The following is a 16,441-nucleotide window of genomic DNA, read 5'->3' on the forward strand; positions in this document are numbered from 1 at the left end:
ACCTTGAACATGCAGATTCTCAGACTCCTCCCCTGGCCATCTGAGTCTCCCTGGTGTGGGAGGCAGCCCTGAGATCTGTTTGACAGTGACCCAGGTAATTCTGAGGTCTGGGACATCTCTTAGAGACATGGATCTAAGCCTGTAAATAGCAATTTTTTTTTTCTTTTCCTCTAAACTATTTTTGCAAATCTATATTCATCACCAAACATTTTTAAGTAGACATCTAAAATTTTTTCATCATAAGGATGAGATTTCTAGCCTAAAATAAAAATGGACATTTTAAGTAAGTAAAACTGTTAATATCACTCTTTTCAATGCATCCAAAAGAATGTAAATAACAGGGGCACCTGGATGGCTCAGTGATTGAGCATCTGCCTTTGACTCAGGTTGTGATCCTGGGGTCCTGGGATTGAGTCCCAGTTAGGCTCCCTGCTCAGTGGGGAGCCTGCTTCTCCCTTTGCCTATGTCTCTGCCTCTCTCTCTATCTCTCATAAATAAATAAATTCTAAAAAGAATGTAAATAATATAGGGTTTCAATATGCACCATCATCCATTCTAAAAATATGAGAATGAGCTCTCAGTAATGGATAGAACATTTACACGGCTTCCCCCCCCCCCCCCATTTGATCTTCCCTTCTAGTCTACTTCCCCCACAGGATTTTATAGAACATGATCTATTTTATGCTTGGAAGTCTTTTATTGTTTGCCCTCTCATATTCTATAGGCTCTCCTATTTCTCATATTTATAAATTGATACTGAAATTTAAAATATAATTTCCCGGGGATTCCTGGGTGGCTCAGCGGTTTAGCGCCTGCCTTTGGTCCAGGGTGCGATCCTGGAGTCCCGGAATCGAGTCCCGCGTCGGGCTCCCAGCATGAAGCATGCTTCTCCCTTCTCCTGTGTCTCTGCCTCTCTCTCTCTATGTCTATCATAAATAAATATTTTAAAAAAATAAATAAAATATAATTTCCCAAAAGCCTAAGACCCAAAAAATTTTTTTAAGACCCAAATTTTTTGATTGATTTATCATCATAATGATTAATAATATAATATTGACAAAACCAGGTAAATATAAGTTTTTCCAGGTAACTTTCCGATATAATAAAATCTTACTGGAAAAAATAGCTCTTATTTCTACTGTTAAAAGAAAAGAAAATGGGAAGCCTGGGTGACTCAGTGGTTAAGTGTCTGCCTTCAGCCCAGGGCCGGATCCCAGAGGCTCGGGATCAGGTCCCACATGGAGCTCCCTGCATGGAGCCTGCTTCTCCCTCTGCCTGTGTCTCTGCCTCTTTCTCACTCTGTGTGTCATGAAAAAATAAATAAAATCTTTAAGAAAAAAAAAAGAAAAATCTCAAGATGATTTAGTTATAACCACTTAAATTTCATTACAGTTTTGCAACAGAGGGAAAGGTTTCAAGCAAGCCAAATCAAAGATTCACTCTTGTTAGGAACATTTTGTAGGAAAATAGAATAGTTAGTCATCACGATCGTTAACACCAAATCCAAAAGGAAAAAGTTAGATGTCAATAACTTCACTGGCAGTCATCTCAGGGAAAGGATGACTAATTTTCAAAAATAAATTTTGGTCCTATTAAAGTTTATCAGATAACTGTCTAAGCATTTGGTCAGGAATGCTCACTTCTTCCCAGGAGGTTGTCAAGGACATTATGCAGAGAAGTGGGGCAATTTCTTTCACCTCTCCTTGAAAAAATAAGTGGGAAATATCAGAAAGGGAGACAGAACATGAAAAACTCCTAACTCTGGGAAATGAACTAGGGGTGGTGGAAGGGGAGGTGGGTGGCAGGTGGGGGTGACTGGGTGATGGGAACTGAGGGGAGCACTTGAGGGGATGAGTACTGGGTGTTATTCTATATGTTGGCAAATTCTATATGTTGGCAAATTGAACACCAATAAAAAATAAATTTATATATTAAAAAAAAGATTCTCTCCTTTCCCTCTGCCCTTCCCCCCAAGTGCATGCTCTCTTTCTTAAATAAATAAAATCTTAAAAACAAGGGGCACATGGAGAGCTGTGGTTGTGTCTGCCTTCAGCTCAAGTCATGATCCTAAAATCCTAGGATCAAGTTTCACATTAGGCTCCCTGCTAGGAGCCTGCTTCTCCCTCTGCCTGTGTCTCTGCCTTTCTCTGTATCTTATGAATAAATAAATAAAAGCTGAAAAACAAAACATCTCCAGATATTATCAAATGTCCCTTAAGAAGCAAAATTCCCCTTGCTGAGAATCACCACTCTAGAATGAGATAGGCTTCGACAGGGATTCTACTTTTAGTTTTTCTGGATGGAAATGTTGAAAAATATATAATAAATAAGTCCATGAGAACAGAAAGGGTTTTCTTTTTCTTTTTCTTTTTCTTTTTCTTTTTCTTTTCAGAAGGGGTTTTCTTATAGCAGCTTCACTTACTCCTTTGAATATCTTCTGGGTTTTATGCCCCAAATCAAAAGGATTATTATGTAGTCATTAGTGGTGGCATTCCTGTTGTTACCTCTATTTCAAATTATCACACTGATTCGCACCCATGGAGGTAGGTTTTTACACCCTGGCCCATGCACGTGAAAATGATTTGAATAAGTGAAGGGAAAGCCTTTCTCCTGTTAGAAGGAGGTGGGAAACAGAACTCCCAAAGCCACTGGTGCTTTCTCAGGTGGAGGGCACATGGCTGTTGAGAATTTGTAAAGGGACTCTCTTAAATTTTAATCTAATTAGCCAGCAGCAGGATTGGGCAAGTGTGTTTCTAAAAGTTCCCCAGGCAATTCTAAAGTGTAACAGGATGAAAATCACAGGCTTAAACCTCCAGAAATATATTAAATTAAATTCCAGAAATATATTAAAATAAATTCCAGAAAATATATTAAATATTACATTATTTAATATTAAATAAATATATTAAATTCCAGAAATATATTAAAATATCACTTTTAGGGGTTGAGATGGGAAATGGGATTTGGGCTGATTCTGAGCCTGAACTACTGCTAAAATCACTGGAAGGATCTCTATGGAAGAGTTCAGGATCCTATTATTCCATCATTCCACCTTATATGGTACCACTGACTGTATTACAAACTAGTGAATTATAAAGTTAACATGTCATGGAGCACCAGGCTGGTTCAGTTGTGGGGGGAACATGACTCTTGATTTCAGGCTTGTAGCTTTGAGCCCCACGTTGGGTGTAGAGATTAGTAAAAAATAAAATCTTTAAAAAAATTAAATTAAATTAAATTAACGTATCTTTAAATTTGCAGTGCCTAACTGATAATTCACAGGCCAAATAACCACACAGATGTGCTTTCTTTGGCTTCATCAAATTTTACAACTTTAAAAATGACTTTCCCACATTTTAGAAATAAGGACACAACATAAAACTTTAAAATTTCAATGCTATGCTTGGAAAACAGATTGGCAACCACTAGCATTGCCACCAGGCAGAAATCATATAAAACTGAGTACCTTCTAATTCTTCAGAATGGCTGAATCTGTTTCTCAATCCATCCATTACATTTATTCAACAAATATTCTTGAATGTCAGCTGTAGTCCAGGTCTTTTTTTTTTTAATTTTTATTTATGATAATCACACACACACACACAGAGAGAGAGAGGCAGAGACATAGGCAGAGGGAGAAGCAGGCTCCATGCACCGGGAGCCCGACGTGGGATTCGATCCCGGGTCTCCAGGATCACGCCCTGGGCCAAAGGTAGGCGCTAAACCACTGCACCACCCAGGGATCCCTGTAGTCCAGGTCTTTGATATATGTCAGTGAAGAAAACAGACCAAAGTCACTCTTTATATGGGAATGAAATTCCAGCAAGAAAAATAAAATAAAATAAAATAAAATAAAATAAAATAAAATAAAATAAATAAAAAATAAAAAAAGAAATTACAGCAAGGGAGGCAGGCAATAAGCATTACAAATTAGTAATCACATAGTCTACTAGAAGAGGGTGAGAGCCATGGAAAAATGCATAGGATATATAGCAAGGCAAGGGAGCAGGGGATTGTAGGTGGGGGGAAGTGGGCATTTTAAATACAGTGGCCAGGGTGGGCTCCATTGATAAACAGCTCTGCCACAAACCGTTGGATATGGGACAGGAGCCAAGAGGATGTCTGTATGAAAAATATTCCAGGGACGCCTGGGTGGCTCAGTGGTTGAGCATCTGCATTCTGCTCAGGGCATGATCCCGGGGGCCTGGGATGGAGTCTTGCATCAGGCTCCTGCAGGGAGCTTGCTTCTCCCTCTGCCTATGTCTCTGCCTCTCTCTCTCTGTCTCTCATGAATAAATAAAATCTTTAAAAATAATTCCAGAAGTAAGGAATAAGTGCAGAGGTCCTAGTACAAGAAGGGCAATGTGGCTTGAACAGAGTGGCACAGCACAAAGTACTAGGAACCCACGGGGGTCCAGGAGGACTTTCTCACCATTAGGACTTTCTACTGCGGAAACCTGTTACTTCATTTAGCCCTGCTTTCCTACAGGAAGGGCCCAAAGGCAGCTATTCCATAGCTCCAGGCAAGATTAAGGATCCTTTGTTACATATCACCTGGAGTTTCATTTGTCATATTTACACAGAACGACATTTTATTTATTTATTTATTTATTTATCCAGCTTTATTGACATATAATTCTTTTTTTCCCCCAAAGGTTTTATTTATTTATTCAGAGAGACATAGAGAGAGACAGAGACATAGACATAGGAAGAGGGCTACCCTAGGAGAGTAGAACTCAATCCTAGGACCCTGGGATCACGACCTGAGTCAAAGGCAGATGCTCAAACACTGAGCCACCCAGGTGCCCCTACTGACATATAATTCTATGTACGTTTAAGGTGTCCAACATGTTGGCTTGGTTAGAGAGGTATTTTTTTTTAAGAGAGGTATTTTTAGAGTCATGTCAGGTTATGGCACTTTATTTTATTTTTTTTAAGTTTATTTTTTTTAAAATTTATTTGAGAGAGAGAGAGAGAGAGAGAGAGAGAGAGGCAGAGACACAGGCAGAGGGAGAAGCAGGCTCCATGCGGGGAGCCCGACGTGGGACTCGACCCCGGAACTCCAGGATCATACTCTGAGCCGAAGGCAGACACCCAACCACTGAGCCACCCAGGTGTCCCATGGGTTATGGCACTTTAGAATATTTTAATTAGCAAACTGGATTTCTGTTCTCATACTGTGACTTGGATGCAATGGAAATAGTGGAAATACAGATATTTTTTTGCCTGTTAGGGGTACTTGAAGCCCTCCCTTCTCCCAAGAATCCATAAAGAGAGCTGTAAGGTCAGAGAGAGAGGGATACCCTGAGATTCAGTTTAGAAGGTGCTGAGGGATGGGAGAGTGAAGGAGGGGAAAGGGAGAGGGTTAAAGCTGACTCAGCTAACTAATATATGACTTTGACCCTTGAAAACGGATTCAGAAAGGAGTAGGCTGATGTGTAGAAAGAGCTCTTGGTATTAGAGTGTGATCCCCTGGGAATCCCCTGGGAGCAGAGTTTTCCAGTTCACACTACCTTGACAAGTGGGAAGTGAGACCAGCCCCATTGCTGTCTGTGAGAACAGGGAGAGGACAGGTTTTTGTCCTCTGCAGCTGGGGTGAGAAAGTCCTAGCACCTGAAAGAAGATCTGTGCCCTTTTAGGTCCCTTACTTTAGCTTGAGCTCTGTTGGAACATCTGTGTGGACCCCCTTCTCTTACCCCTGCTGATCTCTGACAGCTCAAGATGCAGCAGAATTGGAGATACTGTGTGTCATACTATATGTTGGCAAATCAAACTCCAATAAAAAAAAAAAAATACAAAAGAAAAAAAAAAGAATTGGAGATAGGGTGGTGGGGCTCTGGAGGACAGAGAGAGGAAGTGGCACTCCCAGCATTGGTCCCAACCTGGCAGGCCACCCCAGAGCCAGGGCCTGAAGCCCCACCCACATTCTTTTCTTGGTGGGGGTGATTTGCATGGCAGGTTTCGGGCCTTCACTCTGGTCAACAGCCCAAAATCCAGTCAGGATAAACTCTTCGGGAAACCCAACCAGAGTTCCATTTGGGTATAATAGATCAGGTTACAATGGTCTTATAAAAGGGATGGGATCCCATGATGAGACCTCACTCAGAAAGGCATTTGGAGAGTAAGGTATGCACTCCATCAGAGCAGGACATGCCACAGCTGAACATGAGAGACATTTCTGTGGAAAGCAGAAACAAGGATGCTCCAGCCTTGCCCTTCCTTACAGCCAGAATGGGAAATATTGAGACCCACTGAATCATCTGGAACACTCCAGAAACTGGTAAGCTAATAAATTTGGTATCTTCCATTTTTGCTTCTCTTAAACCGTGGGTGAACAAACTTTTTCTGTAAAATAGTAAATATTTTAGGCTTTAGGAGACATGCAGCCTCTGTTTCAGGGTTCAACTCTTCCATAATAGGGTCAAAACAGCCACTGACTGTAGCCTTAAACCAGTGATCATTGATGTATCCCAATAAAACTTTATTTGTGGACACTGAAATTTGAAAGTCATAATTTTCACATGTCTCAAAATATTCTTTTGGCTCTTCCCAGTCCATTTTTTAAAAAAATATAATATATACATAATAAGTGTAAAAAATTTTTTTATGTGAAAACAAAATTTAAAAATGTAACAAGCATTTTAACTCACTAGCTGTGCAAAAATAGGAGCAGGCCAATCCCTGTCTTAAACCATTTGAGAAAATGCAGCTAGCATCTCATTAGTGAATCACAAAATAAATTTAATGGGCTGCAATCAGCTTATGGGAAAAAACCAAGAATTTTTTCATTGAATCTAAGATACCATCGACTGTAAGACACAGTATTTTTGCTATCACAATACAACACAAAGAATATATGCTGCCAAACAATGAAATGTTACTGATGTGATGCAGTCTTATTTCGGAAATGGAAACATGTAAACACTAACCTTTTCTTTGCTTTTAATACTGTTACTTAGCATAGATAAAATTTGTTAACAGGATAGAAGATTGCCTATTCATTGTAGGGAGGGTGTTCTTTCAGGAAACTTTTGTTTCAATTACACATACTCACCCCTACACACTGACTGGAATGTCTCCCTTGTATGATAATGTTAAATCATTTGGATTTCATTAAATGCTTGGAGAGCCTGGAATTCCTGGGTTTGGGTCTGCCATTCACATAAATGATCACACTGATGATCAATAGCCACTATTTGTGTAGCAAAGATTTAACATTGACAATATGCTAGACATTGCTCTAGGAACCTAGGATACAGCAGTAAAGGAAATACAAGTCCCTTTCCTCCCTCATTTTACAATCTCGTGGGTGGAGATAGAAAAAAGCAAGATATGTTTATATAGAGTTGACTCTCAAGCATAACAGAGGTTAGGAGCACTGACCCCCTGTGAGGTAGAAAATCTGTATAATCTTTTGACTCCCCCAAAACCTAACTACTATTAGCCTACTGTTGACTGGATGCCTTTCTGATAATATAAACGGTCAACTCACACATATTTTGTATGTTTCATGTATTGTATATAATACTCTTATAATACCATAAGCTAGAAAAAAAGAAAACATTATTAAGAAAATCATAAGGAGGGGCACCTGGCTAACTTGAGTCCGTAGAGCATGCGACTCTTGATCTCGGGGTTGTGAGTTCAAGTCACATTTCAAAAGGATCACTCTGGCTTGCTATATGAAGAAATTAGACTTTAGAGGGTAATACCTGGGAGCAGGAAGGCAAGTTAAGAGAGCACTGAAATAATACAGACAGGAGATGATAGTAGTACAAGACAGGGATACTGAGAAGGGGTCAAATTCCTGATCAAACCTTTAAGGTTAAATGTTCACAAGATTTGTTGATAGATTGGATCTGGGATGTGAAGAGGATGACACCTACAAGAATACTTAAAAATAATTAAAAAAAAAAAAAAAGAAAATTGTGAAAGACATTTATAGCACTGTACCATATTTACTGAAAAAAATTCTCATCGAAGTAGACCTCAGCAGTTCAAACCCATGTTGTTCAGGGTCAGCTGTATCGGGTATTAGGCAGGTGATAAATACTAAGTTGAAAAATAGCATTGGGGGTGAGTAGGGCATGTAAGTTGGAGGAGGTGGTGATTTTTGATAGCATGGTTAGTGAAGCCTTGCTGAGAAACTGTGGGCCTGAAGCAGGCCAGGAGCCAAGATGGAAATATCTGAGGGAAAAGCATTCAAGGCAGGGGGAGCAACAAAAGTCCTAAGGAAGTGCAAGGTCTGGTGCCTTCCAGACTCACGGTATAGCTGCAGTGGAGGGAAGGAGAGGCAAAAAAGATAAGGACTGTTGAGTATGCACCAAAGGCCTGGAGTTTTTTAAACATTTTATGTTCATTGGCCTTTTTTCTGAGTGAGTTGGGAAGCCTTTCGAGTTCCATAAGCAAAGTACTGCCTGCGAGCTCTTTTACGTATTTTAACAGGAGCACTGGGCACAACATGGATCAGAGATATGACAAAAGAGGTATGAGGTTGGAAACTTCTGTGGTGATCCAAGGAGAGAACATGGTGTCTTGGATCAGGGAGAGGGCAGCAGAAGTAGAAGAGAGTGGTCAGGTTCTGGATATCTTTAGAAAACAGCAGACAGGGTTTGCTAATTTGTTTTTAGGGGACTGAAAAAAGCTCAGTTTTGGTAAGATTGGCTAGAAATCTTAGATATCCTAGAGGGTAAACCTGAGAGTAAGAGGAGGCTAGTGAGATGCCTAGGGTGCTAAAATGCGGGAGGCAGGTGCTCTGAGATGCTGAACCTTTGCCTCTTTAACTCTTGCCCTTAAATCTTGTGCCCTAATCCCTCACTTGCCTTACCCTAGTCATGGCCCTGCAAGAGGGCATGCTGAGCTTGCAATTGCTAGAGACCTGGGAGGCTGGAGAGGACTATCTTGTCACCTACATAGTTGGAGCCTGCTTCCTCAGGTATAAGATAAGGATGCTCATAGTTATCTCAGCATTTCAGAGGAGGATTAAGTAAGGCAATGATTTTGGTTTTTGAAATAAATACTAAAAACGTGGTTTTACTTAGACGGTAATTTACGAAAAGAAAGCACTAGAAGTTGAAGGGACCTCTTTAAGCAAAAAGCAGTTGTAAAATTGTAGGTCTTTTCTTGTCATGTGAGGAAAAATAAGTGCCAGAACCACCAGAGAAGGACAGAGGAGAATCCAAACGTGGGAATAAGGATAATGAAGATGCGGAGCTCATCTTAGTAAAAGTGAAACATGTAAATGAAGATGCAAAAATTCTCTTTATCGGAGTGATTTCAAATTCAAAACCAGTCATTTTGGACATTTTGAAGAGTGACCCTGGAATGATCTTCCAGGAGAAAGAAAGGCTACTTGAGTCAAGATCCCGCTTGTTCATTGCAGTATGCAAACCATGTAATCCATGTGGCACTCACAGTGGCCACCTCAATCTGAATGGAGAATAATAAGTCCTATGATTTTTGAGCTTTTGTTTCATCCTGATTATAAAACGAGCTCACCACAAATCATGCCTCACAATCCCTCAGATTTGCTCTCTCCATATCTTTGTGTCTACTTGGAGGTCTACTTTTGTAGGAGGCAAGGGTGGAAGTCTTCACAATTCAAAGCAATTATACCGTTTCCAGTATAAACAGTGGAAATCCCGAAAGACAGTGATGGAATCCCAGGAGGACATTCCTCACTATGGTCCTTTCAGATTTTTCTTCTACAGTGAGCATGAGCACAACCTCAAAAGGTGTCCCATCTTCATTAAACCATGTTTAGAATGGAGCATTATTTTCTTGGGCTTATGCAACTGACAGGACACATTTCAATCTTATGGATCTAGACACAAAATAGCTTGGAAAGCCTGTAAAAACCAGACTTTTCGAGTCTGGCAAGTCAAAACCAGGCTGGATCCCAAGAAAGAAAATCTGATCATGTTACTTTGTGACTTTTACTATGGGCAACATGAAGGAGACAGTCAGCCAAAACAGAAGACTCACACAACCTTTAAATGCCTCAGCTGCTTGAAAGTTCTGAAGAATGTCAAGTTTCTGAGCCATGTGAGGAGCCATTTGGTACTTGAGAAGCAGAGGGGTGACAGCTGGGAAAACCACACCACCTGCCAGCACTGTCATCGACAGTTTCCCACTCCCTTCCAGCTTCAATGTCACATTGAAAGTGTACACACTACCCAGGAGCCCTCTGCTGTCTTTAAAATTTGTGAATTGTCATTCAAAACAGACCAGGTTCTCTTACAGCACATGAAGGACAATCTTAAGCCTGGTGAAATGCCCTATGTTTGCAATTACAGATCGTCAGCCTTTGCTGATGTGGAAATGCATTTCAGAACATGCCATGAAAACACTAAGAATTTGCTCTGTCCATCCTGTTTCAATATTTTCAGAGCTGTCATATTCTATGTGAATCATTGTTGGAGGCACTGGAACAAGAGTCTTTTAGGGTTCCAAATGCCAGCTCCAGTTTTTGACTTCAAAGGAGAAAACAGGGATCCCTGGGTGGCGCAGCGGTTTGGCACCTGCCTTTGGCCCAGGGCGCGATCCTGGAGATCCGGGATCGAATCCCACGTCAGGCTCCCGGTGCATGGAGCCTGCTTCTCCCTCTGCCTGTGTCTCTGCCTCTCTCTCTCACTGTGTTCCTATCATAAATAAATAAAAAATTAAAAAAAAAAAAAAACAAAGGAGAAAACAGAGCATCAAACTTTTGGAAAAGCCAGAGCAATTGGAAGGATTTCCTCCTGAAACAGAGGTTGTGATTCAAACTTCAGTTCAACCAGGATCAAGAAGTGCAGCATCCATTATTCTCAGCAACATCCACCTGTAGTTCTCACTAGTAATATCTAAAAAGAGGATTGCCATGAGCTCTAGTTATTCCAGATGTTACCACAGCTAGCATTATAGTGAAAATTATGTTCTACTCACCTCCAGGAACTCTTTCAGATAGAATTGAGGCTAGGCCATCTATACATCATGGCTGTGGATAATAGTCACTGATAGGTTTTATGGTGACAATTCTTCAGGTCCGTACTATCAAGAGGTAGCATAGAAGCCTTCTTTATGCTTCTTCCCAAACTCTCTCCCCAAAGTAACCACTATTCTGACCTCTACTACGAGAGATTCAGTTTTTTTTCTTCAGTTTTTAAGCTATAAGTAACTGAGATCACACAATAGATTTTTGTCTTTGTTTTTCTTTAAAGAAGTGGGATGCAATGAGAAAGAATGTGTTCTTTTTCATTGCTGAGTAGAATCCCACTGAATGAATATGGTAGAGTTTTATATGCCCATTTGACTCCCAATAGACCTTGAGGCTGATTCTTTTGCTATTTGGAATAAAGCTGACACAAGTCTGTGCATGTCTTTTGGTAAGACATATGTAGTCATTTCCCTAGAATATATGTGTACTTATGAGAAGTTCCGGAGCTACACTGATTTAACGTTTTAGTGCAGATTCTCCTAAACACTTTATCACAGTGATTGAAATACTTTACACTGGCACCAACAACACTGAGAATTCCAATGCTACAGATACAATGCTTGGTACTGTCAGTCCTTTCTATTAGTGCTGTTCTCCTGAAGTTGAGGTGGTACCACATTGTTTTCATCTTCATTTCCCTGATGATTAATGATCTGGAGAATTTTTTAATATGGTTTTTGGCCACTTGAATACCATCTTTTTTTTTTATTTTACCATCTTGTTTTATTAAGTGCCTATTCAAGTCTTGCAGCCTTATTTATTTATTTATTTATTTATTTATTATTTTAGAGAGAGGGAGAGAGAGCAGGAGAGAGAAGGAAAGAGAATCTCAAGCAGACAGCAATGAACATGGAGCCTGACTCAGGGCTCGATCCCAGGACCCTGAGATCATGACCTGAACCAAAACCAAGAGTCAGATGCCCAACCAGCTGTGCCACCCTAGTGTCCCAAATATATATTTAAACTAGACTGTCAATTAGGAAGGTATGAGGGAACTGCTAGGGTTCTGGAAATATCCCGTGGCTTTATCTGGATGGTGGTTTCCTAGGCGTATATATATATGAATTAGGGTTGGTACTTCACAGTGCATCATATTTCAGAAATTATTATCTACCAAGGACATAAATATATTCCTCCTTTGTTTTCTTCTAGAAGCTTTATTGTTTAGTTTTTTTGCATTTAGGTCCAAGATCCATCTCAAATCTATTTATTTTTTGTTGTTTATTGTGTGACAAGTCCGAGTATCCAGGTTTGTTTTTTCATATGCATATTCAAATCAACCAGCACCATTTACTAAAAAGACCACTCTTTCCCCACTGTATTTCAGAGGAACCTTTGTGTAAGTCTAGCAGGAGACTGTAATGTATTTCTGGACTCCATTCCCTTCCATTTTTTCAATTCTCTATCCTTATGGTAACACCACACTGTCTTAAACATTGTACTTCTGCCTAAGCTTATGTGATGATTAATTTTATGTGTCAACTTTACTGAGATAAGGGATGCCCAGGTAGCTAGTAAAACATTATTTCTGGGGGTGTCTGTGAGGGTGTTTTTGGAAGAGATTAGTATTTAAATCAACAGACTGAGTAAGCAAGATAAACCCTCAGCAACGTGGGTGAGCATTATCTAATTCAATCCATTAAGAGCCCTAAGAGAACAAGTGAAGGGAGAGAAATTTTCCCCTCTTTTGGGGAAAAAGGGGATATGAGACATCCCATCTCTCCTGCCTTTGGACATCATAACTCCTGGTTCTAAGGCCTTCAGACTCAGACTGAATTATACCACTAGCATTCCTGATTCTCTAGCTTGCAGACAGCATAATGATCAGACTTCTGGGTCTCCATAATTGCATAAACCCCTTTTATTTCTCTCTTTATCCTACTGGTTTTGTCTTTCTGGAGAATGATGACTAATACAGATATCTGGGAGTTTAAGTTCTCCAGTGTTGTTGTTCAAAGCTGTCTTGGCTGTTCAAGTGCTTTGTTGAATTGAAGTGGTTATAATGGACATCCTTGTCTTGTTCTCAGACTCATGCAATAGCTCATCATTAATTATGGTGTTAGCTCTAGGGTTTTTTGTAACTGCCCACTGACTTTGGGGGAATTGAGCTAGAAATCAAAACCAGAAAGATAATTGAGAAAAAAACCCCAAAGCTTGGAAATTAAGCAATATATTTAAACAGGGCTAGGACCAGAGCAGAGGAAGCCAGGAGCCTAAAGTACAAAGTGCCATTCCTGCACTTCTACAAACCTCTTGAATGTGTGCTCTATGCTCATCCTAATTCTGGTTCTGCTTCTAAATAACTCAGAGTAAAAAAAAATAAAAAAAAATAAACAACTCAGAGTTCCTGTAAGAAGATGATGTGGAAAAGGAAAATAATTGCAACTGACTTATATTGAAACAGCAAAATTTATAAGATGGAGGTAAAGCAGTTGTTAGAAGAAATTAATATTTAAACTGCATATATTTGAAAAGAAGAAGGGGTAGGGTGGGCAATGGGTGAAGGGGATCCAGAGGTTCAAACTTCTAGTTATAAAATAAGTCATAAGGAGGTAATGTACAGCGTGGTGACTATAGTTAATAATACCATATTGTTCAAAATGTTGCTCAGAAGGAGACAGAACATGAGAGACTCCTAACTCTGGGAAACGAACTGGGGGTGGTGGAAGGGGAGGTGGGTGGGGGGTGTGGGTGACTGGGTGACAGGCACTGAGGGGGGCACTTGATGGGATGAGCACTGGGTGTTATTCTATATGTTGGCAAATTGAACACTAATAAAAAATAAATTTATAAAAAAAATGTTGCTCAGAGAGTAAATCTTAAAGTTCTCATCACAAGAAAAGGAATTTGTATCTATGTTTGGTGATGGATGGATTTTCACTAGGCTTATTGTGATCATTTCACAATATAAACAAATATTGGATCACTATGTTGTACTCCTAAAACTAATATGATGTTGTATGTCAATTGTACCTCAACGAAGAAGAGGAGGGAAAAGAAGAAAGGTTGGAAAAATAATGATCTAAATCAGTGCTGTTGATAGAAGTTTCTGCAGTGATTGAAATGTTCTATATCTGTTGTGTCCAATATGCTACATGTGACTACTGAGCCATTGAAATGTAGCTAGTATGACTTAGGTGCTGAATTTTTAATTTTATTTAATTTTGATTAATTTAAAATTAAATTTAAAGGTAAGATAAACAAATCTTCCTTACAAATGAAGTCCAGATAATTTCAGTTCTCTCAATAATTTGTGTATTTCATAGGCATTCTCCTCTCAATGAGACTAGATGTGTTTTCCTGAGGATAGGCTGGATTTAGTGACTTGCTTCCAAAGAGTAGACTATGGAAAGGAGAGAAAAGTAACTTTACAGTGGAGAGGTTAGTGGTAAATCATAGTGATAATATGTATCCCCCCCGGAAGTGATGAGGACATATCACCTCTGTGGTATAATTTAAAACCCTACATCCCCAGTGTAACCATGAGGAAAACATCCAACCCATATTGAGAAACATTCTGCAAAATATCTGACCCTTAAGGACTCCTTAGAATCGTCAAGGTCATGATGAGTAGACTAAGGAGACACTATGACTAAGGTCCATGCAGTATCCTGCATGGGAATCTGGAATAGAAAAAGGACATTAGTAGAAAAACTAGTGAAATTTGAATAAAGTTTGGAGCATAGTTAATAGTAACTTAATGAAGGGTGATGGAGTAATTTTGAGGCCTGAAGGAGAGGATTTCCCAAATACACATTTTAGACATTGAAAATACTTTCTCTATATCAACATCCTCTTAATTTTGACTATGGTTATAATTGACTGAACAGAAATCCTCAAATGCAAAGAAAGGATCAATACTATTTAGACTGTGTGATCTGACCATAATGCAACAAGACAAGAAATTCATAAAGGAACAGCTTTTTAAGATCCTATAGATTTGGAAATAAATACCATATAACTCTTGTATTAAAAAGAGAATCACTAGTGAATTTAAGACATCCTTGGAGGGGCATCTCGGTGGCTCAGTTAGTTAGGTGTCTGCCTTCTGCTCAGGTTGTGATCTTGGGGTCCTGGTATCAATCCCTGCATCAGGCACCCTGCAGCAGGGAGTCCTCAGAGGGAGACAGTCCCCCTCTCCCTCTGACCCTCCCCAACTCATGCTCTCTCTCTCAAGTAAACAAATAAAAACATTTTTTAAAAGGATAAAAAAAGACATACTTGGAATTAAATGACAATGAACATATTAATGAAGCAAAAATTGTAGGATATAGTTAAACTGGTACTTAAGTAAATGAAGGTAACTTTATAGCATTACATATAAATGAAATAACAGAGCTTACAAACAAAATACCTAGGCATTTGTCTCAAAAAATTGTAAAGAGGATATCTTTGTATGGTGACAGATGGTAGGTAGACTTATGGTGATAGCTATGTATAGAATGTCATATTGCTACAATGTACAACTGAACTAATATAACCTTGTATCCCAACTACATTACAATTTAAAAAGACTTAAAAATATTGTAGAGAGGAACAATAGAACCTACAGAGATAACAAGAAAGTAGATCTAGTGACAAAAATAGTGTTATATATTAAAAAACCCAAAATCTGTCTTTTTTTAAAAAATTTAATTTATTTTTTCATGAGAGGCACAGAGAGTGAGGCAGAGACACAGGCAGAGGGAGAAGCAGCCTCCATGCAGGGAGCCCGATGTGGGACTTGATTCCGGGTCTCCAGGATCATGCTCTGGGCCAAAGCCAGGCGCTTAACTGCTAAGCATCCTAGGGATCCCAAGTCTTTTTTTTTTTTTTTTTTTTTTTTAATTTCAACACATTACTAAACTAGACAGACTTCTAGCAGAAATGGCAATTTTAAAAAAATCTGTAAAAGGCCAGATAGTAAATATTTTAGGCTTTTGAATATGATTTCTGACAACGAACCAACTGCTGTTTTAACAGGAAAGCAACCATAGGTAAATATCTAAAGGAATGGGTATATCTGTGTTCCAGTAAAACTTTACGAACACTGAAATTTGAATTTTATCTATTTTTCAGGTGTTGCAAAATCATATTCCCCTTGTGTTTTGTTTTTCCAGACAGGAACAGATATAAAGTTCCTTCTTAGGTCGCTGCAAGCCATACAGAAATAGGTGCCAGGCTATTTTGGTATAGCTTGACCAGATGCAACGTCAAGAGCATGGGCGTCAAGACCCAGTTGCATGGTCAAGTTACCTCAAACACGAGGAGCGCTTTTATGACAAACGGATGACACCTGAGGATTATGAGAGCTAAACGCTAGGTGGGCAGAAGTACCCCGACGGATGGATTGGGGGCCCTCCCTTGACCTCCTAAGACTCTTCTTCCCGGACTTGGTGCTGCCCCTGCCCTCACGCCCTCAGCCTGACCCCGCCCCCAGCGATCGCCACCAGGGGCGCCAGAGCGCGCGCAGGCGCCGCCCGGCCT

General features: G+C 39.7%; 1 gene segment (V, D, J or C); it reads right to left on the minus strand.

Moving 5' to 3' along the window:
* LOC121475477 overlaps window positions 1-16,441 on the minus strand; it is a 399,528-nt gene that overhangs the window by 241,437 nt on the left and 141,650 nt on the right.

Source organism: Vulpes lagopus, chromosome 14, assembly GCF_018345385.1.
Source record: "Vulpes lagopus strain Blue_001 chromosome 14, ASM1834538v1, whole genome shotgun sequence".
In the NCBI taxonomy this organism is placed as follows: Eukaryota; Metazoa; Chordata; class Mammalia; order Carnivora; family Canidae; genus Vulpes; species Vulpes lagopus.